The 12,005-nt window shown below is 44.9% G+C and overlaps 1 protein-coding gene across 1 annotated transcript in view; it reads right to left on the reverse strand.

Moving 5' to 3' along the window:
- Positions 1-12,005, reverse strand: part of LOC148681932 (uncharacterized) — a 398,953-nt gene that overhangs the window by 122,973 nt on the left and 263,975 nt on the right. The window lies entirely within an intron of this gene.

Here is a 12,005-nt window from a genome sequence, read left to right on the forward strand (position 1 = left end):
AAACAAGCTTAGATTTGTCCACTTGTCAGGTTTTGGACCATATGGGGCATAGCATGCGTGTTTGGAAATAACTCAGTTGTTTGAGCACACTTCCTTATAATTGTTCACTTATTCGTTTGCTGGAAATTAGAATTGAATTTAGAAATAGATTTTGAATTTAGAAATAGATTTAGAAATAGATAGAGAACAAATCTTTGCAATCAAACTAAATTAGTTCGGTATAGGCTAATTGATTTGTGTGTACAACATGTTTTCTTATCTACAAAAGATAGTGAAAGTAAAAAATGAGGAGGCTCATTCTCTCATTTTCACACTGCAGATATTTAACTGTTTTCTTGGTAATGAAGCGTTTAGTTTTTCACCTTTAAAGTCCGCCATGTAAATAGCTAATGCGCCAAGGCGCGACACAACAGTCTCTTAAAGTGAATAGGAAATGAAACTCTGATTGGTTTATTCTTAAAACACACCTATAACTCATAAAGAGAATAAGCTCAACCCTGTTAGATCATGCGCTATGAGGCAGAGTGGATTTTTTCGTCCTTAAAATAGCAAAAGTGGATTCAGACACGCCCTTAATGCTTTTGTGCCCTGTGCTTTGAACTTTACGCCTAGATCGTTAAAATAGAGCCCAATGTGTTTGTGTTTAAAGTTCAAACATATACCGTTGCTCGTCTCTGCCCCTTATTTCTAAAAAGAGCTGCAGCACATTGATGCTCAAACTGGGGTCTGTTTCAGAAAGGTGGTTCAACCAACTCTGAGTTTAATCTTGAACTCAGAAGGGAAACGTATTTGGGGTTTCAGATCAGCTGAATAGTGTTAGTTTATCACAGTCTTGTGTAGTTTTATGTGAAATGTAAGGACGGGCAAATGCCTTTCTCTGTTGTAAGGACTAAAAAAAATGATTTTTAAAAAACAAATGATTAATTGGCATAATGCTTTTCAAATGTTTTTACCATAGAGATGTCTGTTATTGTTTTCTTATTCCGGCCATTCTGACCGAATCACATTTCAGACTTTTTTTGTCTAACAGCAACTGACTCTCCTCCTGTCAGTCACTCTTCTAAATACAATTTGAATTTTGACGAGGGAATGCAGGTATTGTGCATTCAATCATTTCTCCAAATGTTGCAAGTAAACAACAAGGCTCTTAAAACACTGCTTCAAAAATTTTAGTGTTGTCATATTTCAAATACAGAAGTCATTTGTTTTTTTTTTATTTCATTACTGACAGTGTACTTATTTGTAAAATCATTTTAGTTTAAAATCAAGTGTAAAACAATTTTCATGTGCTGTAAAGCTATATATTCAACAAATTTGCCATATTGCAAAGCAGTAAGCAAATAAGTAAAATAGTGTAAAATGTGTAAATAAAAGACAATTTCAATCTTTTCTTCATATACTTTAATTAAACATTTCAAAGTAGAAAATATTGTTTAATAAAATGGACATCAAATATATCTATGGCCTTATAGTTCTGCCAGTGGTATTGAAAAATTAATTATGGTGAAGGAAAAAGCAACCACACTTCCTTTAGTAGTGCAAATTCCCATATATATAGCCTTGTGATTAAACACTTGAACCATTCTATCAAGTTTACACTTGAAAAGGTCCTTAATGAAAATCAGTGTTTTTATTAAACTAACTAATTGCTTATTTTGAGTATTTTTTTAAAAAAGAGTACTTTTTTACTTTTACTTGTACACTTAATATTAGTATTAGTTACTAGTAGTATTACTTTACCAATGTAGTAGTATTTTTACTTGGGTACAAATTTTCAGTTCTCTTTCCATCTTTGAGAGAACATAAACAAATACATTATTTTATTTTTTATTTTACAAGCACATTTATTGTAGGTTTATTATATTTTTATTTATGAATATATTATTAATTACTACATTACTAATGTATTTTATTTGAATAAATTGGAGAGTTCTTATTGAATTTAAAGTGCATTGCTGAGAATACATTTCAGGTGTTCAGTACGCTGCATGTCAGTCTTGAATAAAAAAAAATAAGTACTGGAAAAAGTGTTTAAAAATCCTTGTTTTTTTTAAATCTGGGTTTATACAGTTCTGCCTATATATACCCTGAATGGGGCACCAATATTACGATTCATTTTGAAAAAAGCAACCCAACAAAAAGACACCTGCAATTGAGACAATAAACGTTTAATACTTATCACTTTTATAATATAGCAGGAGAAAGCAGAATGGTATGTTAATGAACTAATATGCTATTTATTTTTATAGTATGCCATGGGAAAAACGTTTATTTGGAAAATATTAGCCAACAGAATAAGAAAATGGCAATGGCTATTTACATTAAGTGCAAATAGCATATTTTCTTACCATGATCTATTAACAGTAAATGCCAATAGATCTAAATACAATAAATCTAGTTTAATTACTTGTTAGTTCATTTTGTTTTTACATAAGCTAAATGTGACTAACATAAACTTGTTTTCTTTGTCAGGATGATTTTACTTGGGGCACATTATCCTTAACTCATTTCTAATTATTCTGGAACTCCTGTGTTTAAATGTAATGGTTGATCTAATACGTGTTTACACTGAAAAGCAGTAGAAATGTGTTCCGTTTCCATCAAAATAAACCGTTTAAACAGGAGTTCAAGAGTAGTTGAAAATTGTATTACATTAGCAAACAATGAACTAACAACTAACTAAGGTAGTGATATTCACATATGAACTCATGTGACTCGTATGTTGTTTTTAAAGCTAGTTCATAAACAGCACATGCCTTAAAGAGCATATTGTAGGTTAGACACCCCAGTGAGTCAATGTGCATGAGAGTAAAGTAGGAACTACATTTTCTTTAAAATACACGTTAAAGTTTATTTTTAAGCCATCTGTAGTCGTTTTAGTCACATAAATGTTCTTCCGCATGTGAAAAATCACCAGATTGTAAGTGACGTTGAACTAGGAAGATCGCACATATAAACAGTATGAAGACAACTGATCGCGGTGCACGTTTGGATGCCAAAATAAGATATTCTGAGACATTCACACAAACGATGCATCACAGCCATACAATTATGAGCCTGTGGACAGACCAACAGACATAACAGCAGTTAGAGAAGAGTAATTGTGTTGTAATGTGAGGAGAACAGAGCAGTGTGAGACCAATGTTACCTTACAGACAGATATGTTAGATAACGAAATCGTATCAGGCAGTAGCAAAGGTAGTATTGATCATCTAAATATTTATATTTACCAGTATATTTACCAGTATTTACCAGTATTTACCAGTAACAGAAACTAAGCATTTAACAGAGTTATGCCACATTGTCACTATTTTTAATTGTAGATAAGTGAATAAGTGACTATTAACATAGTACATCTGTAATAATGCAGAAACATGTGAACAAGGTTCTTGAAAATCTTTTCTCTTAGAGCTTTTATAATGAAATAAAAAAGCACCAAAATATTAAAACTATTAAAATAAGTTTTAAAATGTTTTTTTATTTGTATTTTTTTTTTAACATTTCAAATAACATTTCATTAACAGATCTGGGGTGCAACGACAAACAAGGAAAAAACAAACAACGACATAACTTGCAGCTGCACAATCATAGTACGATGCATTGTTTGGGAAAAAAACGATGTAGTCACGAGTGTTTTCCCAAAACCAGCAGTTTCTCTGTCACAGATCCATCGTCTAAACCATGTAAGTTATAGCGTAAAACGTCCATAATGACGCTCTAAACAGGCATAATCAACTTCTTCAGAGAAGAACCCCATAATTTCTTTGTGCAAATTATATTGTTTTACACAAAACCTGTTAAAAATTAAATTTTAGTTATGGTAAAAACATCCACTCGCTTTCCATATTAATTGAAATGTATGTAAATGGCAAATATAGGATTATTAGGAAATTTTAAAAAATCCTACATTAATATTAATAATAATAATGATGATGATGATTAAGTAGGATATTGCTTATAAATTTTAATTTTTTGGGAAAGTCTACTTTTATAATTTGACGCATGCAAACCACTGCTGAAAGGTTCTGACCCACAGGCCCATGTGTTATACAGTACAGATACTTAATAAATAACCCACTATAAATGAAAATAATTAACGTATGCTATGTGTTTTTTTTTTTTTTTTTTTTTGGTTTCACAAGCTTTGGAGACGTAACGTAAATTCAGCTTTTTAAATAATAGGTCCCCTATAGCTTTCGTCATGAGGCATAACTGTAAAATGCACTGTGAAGGGAGCACAATTATAAACATGAAGATCGGTTAAACTGAACTGTACGAATACTTTGAAAGCAAATTACACCTAAGAGAGATGACCTTAATGCATTTTTTAAAATCATTTCAAGTTTAAATGTTAGAATGTTCTAAATGAAAATTAATAGGGCATAGGGGGAATAAGTGGGAATAGAGCACAGTTAGGAACTTTGTTTTTGACTACAGCTCTAGAGGTATAGTTGCAAGCATACAAGTTTGCGACCCTGTTTGAATGTTCCTTGGAATGATGAATTTTATATATGCATACATACATACATACATACTGTACATACATACATACATACATACATACTGTACATACATACATACATATACAGTTGAAGTCAGAATTATTAGCCCCCTGAATTATTTGCCACCCTGTTTAATTTTTTCCTCCATTTCTGTTTACTTATCCCTAACTGATTTATTTTATCTTTGCCATGATGACAGTAAATAGTAAAAATTTGACTATATATTTTTCAAGATACTAGTATTCTGCTTAAAGTGACATTGAGGGTAATTAGGCAAATTATTGTATAATGATGGATTGTTTTGTAGACAATCAAAAATATTACTTAATATTATTATTAAATAATGTTGACCTTGAAATGGTTAAAAAAATTAACTGTTTTTATTCTAGCTAAAATTAAACAAAAGACTTTCTCCTGAAGAAAGAATATTATAGAAAATACTTTGGAAAAATATACAGTATTGTTAAACATGATTTGGGAATATATACAGTTGCAATGTCAAAATGAATGTATCAAAGACATTGTACTATATATAATATTTGAGACTCTTAAGTTCAAATCTTCATTAAAATACATTTTTGTCCTTACTTTTGTTCTACATTATAACTAATAAATAATAAAAAAAAACACATCTTTTGTCTGAAAAAATATATAAATGGAATCTATGTTAATTTGTGTACTTATGCTTTCCTGTTCCCCTTCGGGGGGAACTTCAGCACTATAAGTGGATTTGATTTGTAAAATCCACGCATTAGGGAGGATTCGGATCAGAAGCCGCTTGTCTGGAGAGTATTGAACGGGCCAATGAATGAAATTAATTGGCAGCGTAAGCTTGCGCAGGTGTGCGACATCTGCAATTATCTCAGCATATAAGCACACCTGAAGCCAGCAGACGCCATCCTTTTCGCTTCAGATCCTTTCTGAGTGAGTCGATGAGGGTTCCTCTTGCTGATCAGCACTTCAGAGCGAACGAGTGTGTCTCCCGGTCCAGAGTGGGTCTTCGCGGTGGCAGACGGTCGAGCTGGGTTACTCCCTTGCCTGCGGTTCTTTGGGTCCGGTCCTCCAGAGCGGTGCGTATAGTTGCAACTTTCCTAAAAGAGCAACACAGTCGTGCAGCACGTCCTTTTCAGGATGGCGCTCCGACTGTGCGTTTCTGGATGCGGGGGTTTCCTGTCTCCGGATGATGGACACGATCACTGCATTGCATGTTTGGGGGTCCAGCATGTTAATGCGGTGCTCGCGGGCGGTTCATGTCGTCATTGCGATGCCATGACCGTTGCACAGCTAAGATCGCGGCTAACTTTCGCAAGAGAGCGAGCCACCCCAGTTGCCTCCTGTTCTAAAAAAGCAGCGGGCGCTCGGGCAGATCTGAGGGTTTCAGCGGGAGCTAATCCGCCGCCCACGGGCTCGCGGACCTCTCGCTCCTCACGGCGCTCCATCCAAGCTTCGGGTGGTGAGAGTGATCCGTCTAACCAGATGGTAGCTCTCACACTCGCTGACACCGGAGATCAGATGTCCTCCGCGGCATCGGAGGGTGGGCTTTCACTGTCCGACGAAGATCCGGACCCGCTCGCCCCCTCCGGGCAGGTGAGCGCTGTCAAATCGGATCCTGAAGCGGACATGTTAGCCGTGCTTTCCCGGGCTGCTTCGGCCGTGGGGTTGGAGATGGTTTATCCCCCAGCTCCGCGGCCGGACCGACTAGATGGGTGCTACGTAGAGGACCAGAAGGCGAAGCCTTCGAAGCCTCTCGTCCCCTTCTTCCCGGAAGTGCACAGTAGGCTCACGCAGTCCTGGAGGGCACCTTTCTCTGCCCGTGCTGCGAGTGCCTCCGCCCTCACCGCCCTTGACGGCGGAGCTGCCAGGGGGTATGAGGCGATCCCGTCAGTGGAGCGCGCTATCGCGGTCAATCTTTGTCCGCGCGGCGCCTCTACGTGGCGGGGTTTGCCCCGCCTCCCGTCCAAAGCCTGTAGGTTGTCTGCCTCCCTCGGAGCCAGAGCTTATAAGGCTGCGGGCCAGGCTGCTTCTGCTTTGCACGCGATGGCCACCTACCAGCGCTACCAAGCGCAGGCGCTGGCCGAGCTGCACGAGGGCGGGTCCAACCCAAGCTTATTACATGAGCTGCGCACCGCGACCGACTATGCTCTTCGGACTACTAAGTCCGCCGCGTGTGCGCTGGGGAGGACGATGTCCACACTTGTGGTTCAGGAACGCCACCTCTGGCTAAACCTGGCCGATATGCGCGACGTTGACAAAGTTCGCTTTCTTGACTCGCCCATATCCCAGGCTGGCCTGTTCGGCGACACCGTCGGTGAATTCACCCAGGAATTCAAGGCGGTGAAAGAGCAGTCGGATGCGATGGGCAATGTCATCTATCGGCGTGGCCGTAAGCCCGCTCCGCCCGCCGAGCCATCCACCTCCGCTGTTCCTCGCCGAGGGCGCCCGCCAACGAGTGCTGCCCCGCCCCCGCCTGCGCCTCCGGCCAAGCGGGCGCGGCGTTCACCTCGAAAGCAGGCAGCCCCTCCTGCCCAGGGCGGCGTTAAGTCCGGTAAATGGACCGCGAAGCGTCCCTGAGACAGGCCATCCGGAGAAGAGGAAACTTGCTCTTTCCCCGCTGGAGGGCGGGGCCCCGATAACAACGGTACTTTTCAGTGCCACCAAAACATCAGTAAAAGAGCACTTTTCCCTTCCCCGGATGTGACTGCACGAGTTCTGCCAGTCCGGGACGCGCTGCCTTCCGGCTCGCAGACTCTACGTGCTTCGCCAGTGGCTCACGAGCGCTGGGGGGACGGTCTTCCTTCCCTCAGCCCTCCAGCCCCCTCTCCAGAGTCAGGGTGCGGAGCCAGAGCGAATCGCTCTCCTCCAGCTCTTCCGCGGGACCCTCGTGCTTCCCGGATCAGCACACCCACTCCGCGCTGCCCCACTGCTGGTACGTCAGCGATTGTAGCGATGACTACATTAGCGAGGGCTCTGCCTGCCTGGTTAGCGCGGGCCAGCCCCTCGCGGTGGCTCATACGCACAATCAGACTCAGTTACGCGATTCAGTTCGCGAAACGGCCCCCCAAGTTTACGGGCGTGTATTTCTCCAGGGTCAACCCCCTGTCCGCCCCTGTCTTGCGAGAGGAGATTGCTGCCCTCCTGGCGAAGGGTGCAATCGAGCCGGTTCCTCCAGCCGAGATGGAGAGTGGGTTTTACAGCCCATACTTCATCGTACCCAAAAAGAGCGGTGGGTCACGGCCAATCCTAGATCTGCGCGTTTTGAACCGCTGTCTGCACAGGCTGCCGTTCAGAATGCTCACGCAGAGGCGCATTCTCCAATGCGTTCGTCCTCGGGATTGGTTTGCAGCCATAGACCTGAAGGACGCGTATTTCCATGTCTCCATTCTTCCACGCCACCGCCAATTTCTGCGGTTTGCGTTCGAGGGTCGAGCGTGGCAGTACAAGGTCCTCCCCTTCGGGCTCTCTCTGTCTCCGCGGGTCTTCACCAAACTCGCGGAGGGTGCCCTAGCGCCCCTTCGGCTCGCGGGCATTCGCATACTCAATTATCTCGACGACTGGCTGATTTTAGCCCACTCGCGGGAGCAATTGATTATGCACAGGGACAAGGTGCTTCGGCATCTCCGCCTACTGGGGCTTCAGGTCAACCGAGAAAAGAGCAAACTCGCCCCCGTGCAGAGGATTTCTTTTCTCGGGATGGAGCTGGACTTGATCACCATGGTAGCGCACCTCTCCGAGGAACGCGCTCGCCTGTTGCTGAACTGTCTGAGGGAGCTCGACAGCAAACTAGTGGTCCCACTGAAGTTCTTTCAGAGGCTCCTGGGGCATATGGCATCCGCAGCCGCCGTCACGCCGCTCGGGTTGCTCCATATGAGACCACTTCAGCACTGGCTTCACGATCGGGTCCCCAGACGCGCATGGCACGCGGGCACACACCGGGTCTCGGTTACTGCGCTGTGTCGCCGCGCCCTCAGCCCTTGGAACGACCCCTCGTTCCTACAGGCCGGTGTGCCTCTAGGACAGGCGTCCAGCCATGTTGTTGTTTCAACAGACGCTTCCAACACGGATTGGGGGGCCGTGTGTCGCGGGCATGCGGCTGCGGGCCTCTGGAAGGGTGCCCAGCTGCATTGGCATATCAATCGCCTAGAGCTGTTGGCAGTGTTCCTCGCTCTCCACCGCTTTTTACCGGTGCTGGAGCGGCAACACGTGCTGGTCAGGACGGACAGTACGGCGGCGGCGGCGTATATCAACCGCATGGGGGGTATGCGCTCTCGCCGCATGTCTCAGCTCGCCCGCCGTCTGCTCCTCTGGAGTCACCCGCGGCTGAAATCGCTGCGCGCCATTCACGTCCCAGGCACGCTCAATCGTGCAGCCGATGCGCTCTCACGACAGCTGTTACGCCCTGGAGAATGGAGACTCCACGCCGAGTCTGTTCAGCTGATATGGGCGCGATTCGGGGAGGCCCAGATCGATCTGTTTGCTTCCCCCGAGAACGCTCACTGCCAGTTGTTTTTTTCCCTGACCGAGGGCTCTCTCGGCACGGATGCACTGGCCCACAGCTGGCCTCGGGGCATGCGCAAGTATGCGTTTCCCCCAGTGAGCCTGCTCGCGCAGTTTCTGTGCAAGGTCAGGGAGGACGAGGAACAGGTTCTGCTAGTTGCGCCCCTTTGGCCCAACCGGACCTGGATATCAGAGCTCTCACTCCTCGCGACGGCCCTCCCCTGGCGGATCCCTTTGAGAGAGGACCTACTCTCTCAGGGACAGGGCACCATCTGGCACCCTCGCCCCGATCTTTGGAACCTCCACGTGTGGTCCCTAGACGCGAGGAAGACTTAGGTAACCTACCGACTGCGGTGGTTAATACCATCACTCAGGCTAGAGCCCCCTCCACGAGGCGCGCCTACGCCCTGAAGTGGAGTCTATTCACTGAATGGTGCGTCTCTCGCAGAGAAGACCCCCGAAATTGCCAGATTAGTGTTGTGCTCTCTTTCCTTCAAGAGAAGTTGGACAGCAGGCTGTCGCCCTCCACTCTCAAGGTTTACGTGGCCGCCATCTCCGCTTATCATAGCGCGGTAGCTGGCGGCACCGTGGGAAAGCATAACCTGGTCATCCAGTTCCTTAGGGGTGCTAGGCGAATTAATCCATCTCGCCCCCCTCTCATGCCCTCTTGGGATCTCGCCCTCGTTCTCACGAGTCTGCGATCCGATCCCTTTGAGCCACTCGAATCAGTATCTCTAAGATTTCTGTCCCTGAAGACAGCTCTGCTGGTTGCGTTGGCCTCCATCAAGAGGGTCGGGGACCTGGAGGCATTTTCGGTCAGTGACTCGTGCCTGGAATTCGGGCCGGATTACTCTCACCTCATCCTGAGACCCCGCCCCGGTTATGTGCCCAAGGTTCCTACCACCCCCTTTAGAGATCAGGTAGTGAACCTGCAAGCGCTGCCCCCGGAGGAGGCAGACCCAGCCCTTTCTTTAATTTGTCCAGTTCGCGCTCTGCGCATTTATGTGGACCGTACTCAGAATTTTAGATCATCTGAGCAGCTCTTTGTCTGTTATGGCGGTCGGCAGCAGGGAAGTGCCGTATCAAAACAAAGATTATCCCACTGGATTGTGGATGCCATTTCACTCGCTTATTCGAGTCGAGGTCAGCCGTGTCCCCCGGGAGTTCGTGCACACTCCACTCGGAGCGTTGCATCCTCTTGGGCGCGTGCACGCGGCGCCTCTCTAACAGACATCTGTAGAGCTGCGGGCTGGGCGACACCCAACACATTTGCAAGGTTTTACAATCTGCGAGTGGAGCCGGTTTCCTCAAGGGTATTAGGTAACCCTTTGGTGATTGAGGAGACAACTCGGTAGGGTGTTGAAACACGCTTGCTGCGCCATTCTCCCTAACACAAAGGTACGTGCGCCTTTTTTATCTGTCAGTAAAGTTCCCCGTCAGGTGAGCCCTGCAGATTCCTCCGTGGCCCCCAGCACTGACTCAGCGGAGGAGTCACTTGCTGGCCCACTACGTTGTAGGTCTGCCCGCTGGTCAGCCCGCGTTTTGGGTATAGGTGCCTGCTATGCGTGATCCCCACTAGGCGATCCCATATGCTTATTCCGCCACGGTTAAGTCCCCCCCCTGGGCGGACCCGTGTCTTCCCTCTCCGCTAACCACTCTTTTGCTATGCGTACTCCCCCTTTTTAGGGCTAGTCCATAGGTAAATTCTGCCATCTATCCCCCCCTTGGGTAACGGATGGCCTCCGCAGCGTCCTCCCTATCGGGATTGCACGCTTCCCAACGTACTGTCGTATTTCCTAGAATTATCTAGATGCTCACGACTTCCCAAAAAATATATCTAAATCCGTAAAATTTCTGTTGAAGTAGGATAAATTAGGGCCAGGGACACGTTGGAGGACCGCGCCCCCCATGATGTGGGTGCGTCACGCTTGCTTGACTATCTCCTCATCGGGGGTGTTGGTAAGGTGCAGTCATTATGGCGCTTTCAATGGGCTCCCAATGCGTGGATTTTACAAATCAAATCCACTTATAGTGCTGAAGTTCCCCCCGAAGGGGAACGTTCGAGGTTACTAAAGTAACCCTTCGTTCCCCGAGGAGGGGAACGGAAGCACTATACTCCGTCGCCATGATGACTGTCCCTTAGCTGTTTGAAAGTCTCTTCAGCTTAAAAGGATGGCGTCTGCTGGCTTCAGGTGTGCTTATATGCTGAGATAATTGCAGATGTCGCACACCTGCGCAAGCTTACGCTGCCAATTAATTTCATTCATTGGCCCGTTCAATACTCTCCAGACAAGCGGCTTCTGATCCGAATCCTCCCTAATGCGTGGATTTTACAAATCAAATCCACTTATAGTGCTTCCGTTCCCCTCCTCGGGGAACGAAGGGTTACTTTAGTAACCTCGAACGTTTCTATCCTAGGAGGTCCATTCAAAGGATTCTAGAAATTGTACCAATTCCAGTCTGGATCCAGCCTAACTTGTAAACACCACAGAAGACATCAAAGCTAATGAGTTTAGATAACTAGAACTGGACAAACAGAGTTGGCAAAAATCAAAGCAAACACCACTACATTACTATATTATTATTAAAACAATAAAAATATAAAAGAGATAGATGGACTTGGTGAGATTTACCTGTTTTGTGATGATTTTGTTTAGCTGTATAAATATCCATTGAGGAAAAATATTTGCACCATTAAGAACTGATCATATTGATCTCTGTTGCTATCTTATGGCGGAACAATGTAACGCCAACTGCCAAAGAATTTCCATTAAATATTACTGCAATTTATAATCAAATGTCATTTGTTGAACAACAAAATGTAACAAACAAGAATATAAAGATGCCAAATAAATAAGTCAAATTGTTAATGGCTGGCAACATTTTGTCTGTTTAACTGAACACAATGCTTTTTATGCATCTGACTCCGCAACAGGAGATTCATAACACTTATTAAAACGTGCTTAAATCTATTAAACTGTTTTGTTGAATTATGTTTGTGTGTGTGAG

The sequence above is a fragment of the Danio rerio genome, chromosome 4, assembly GCF_052040795.2.
Source record: "Danio rerio strain M-AB ecotype USA chromosome 4, GRCz13ab, whole genome shotgun sequence".
NCBI classification, from domain to species: domain Eukaryota; kingdom Metazoa; phylum Chordata; class Actinopteri; order Cypriniformes; family Danionidae; genus Danio; species Danio rerio.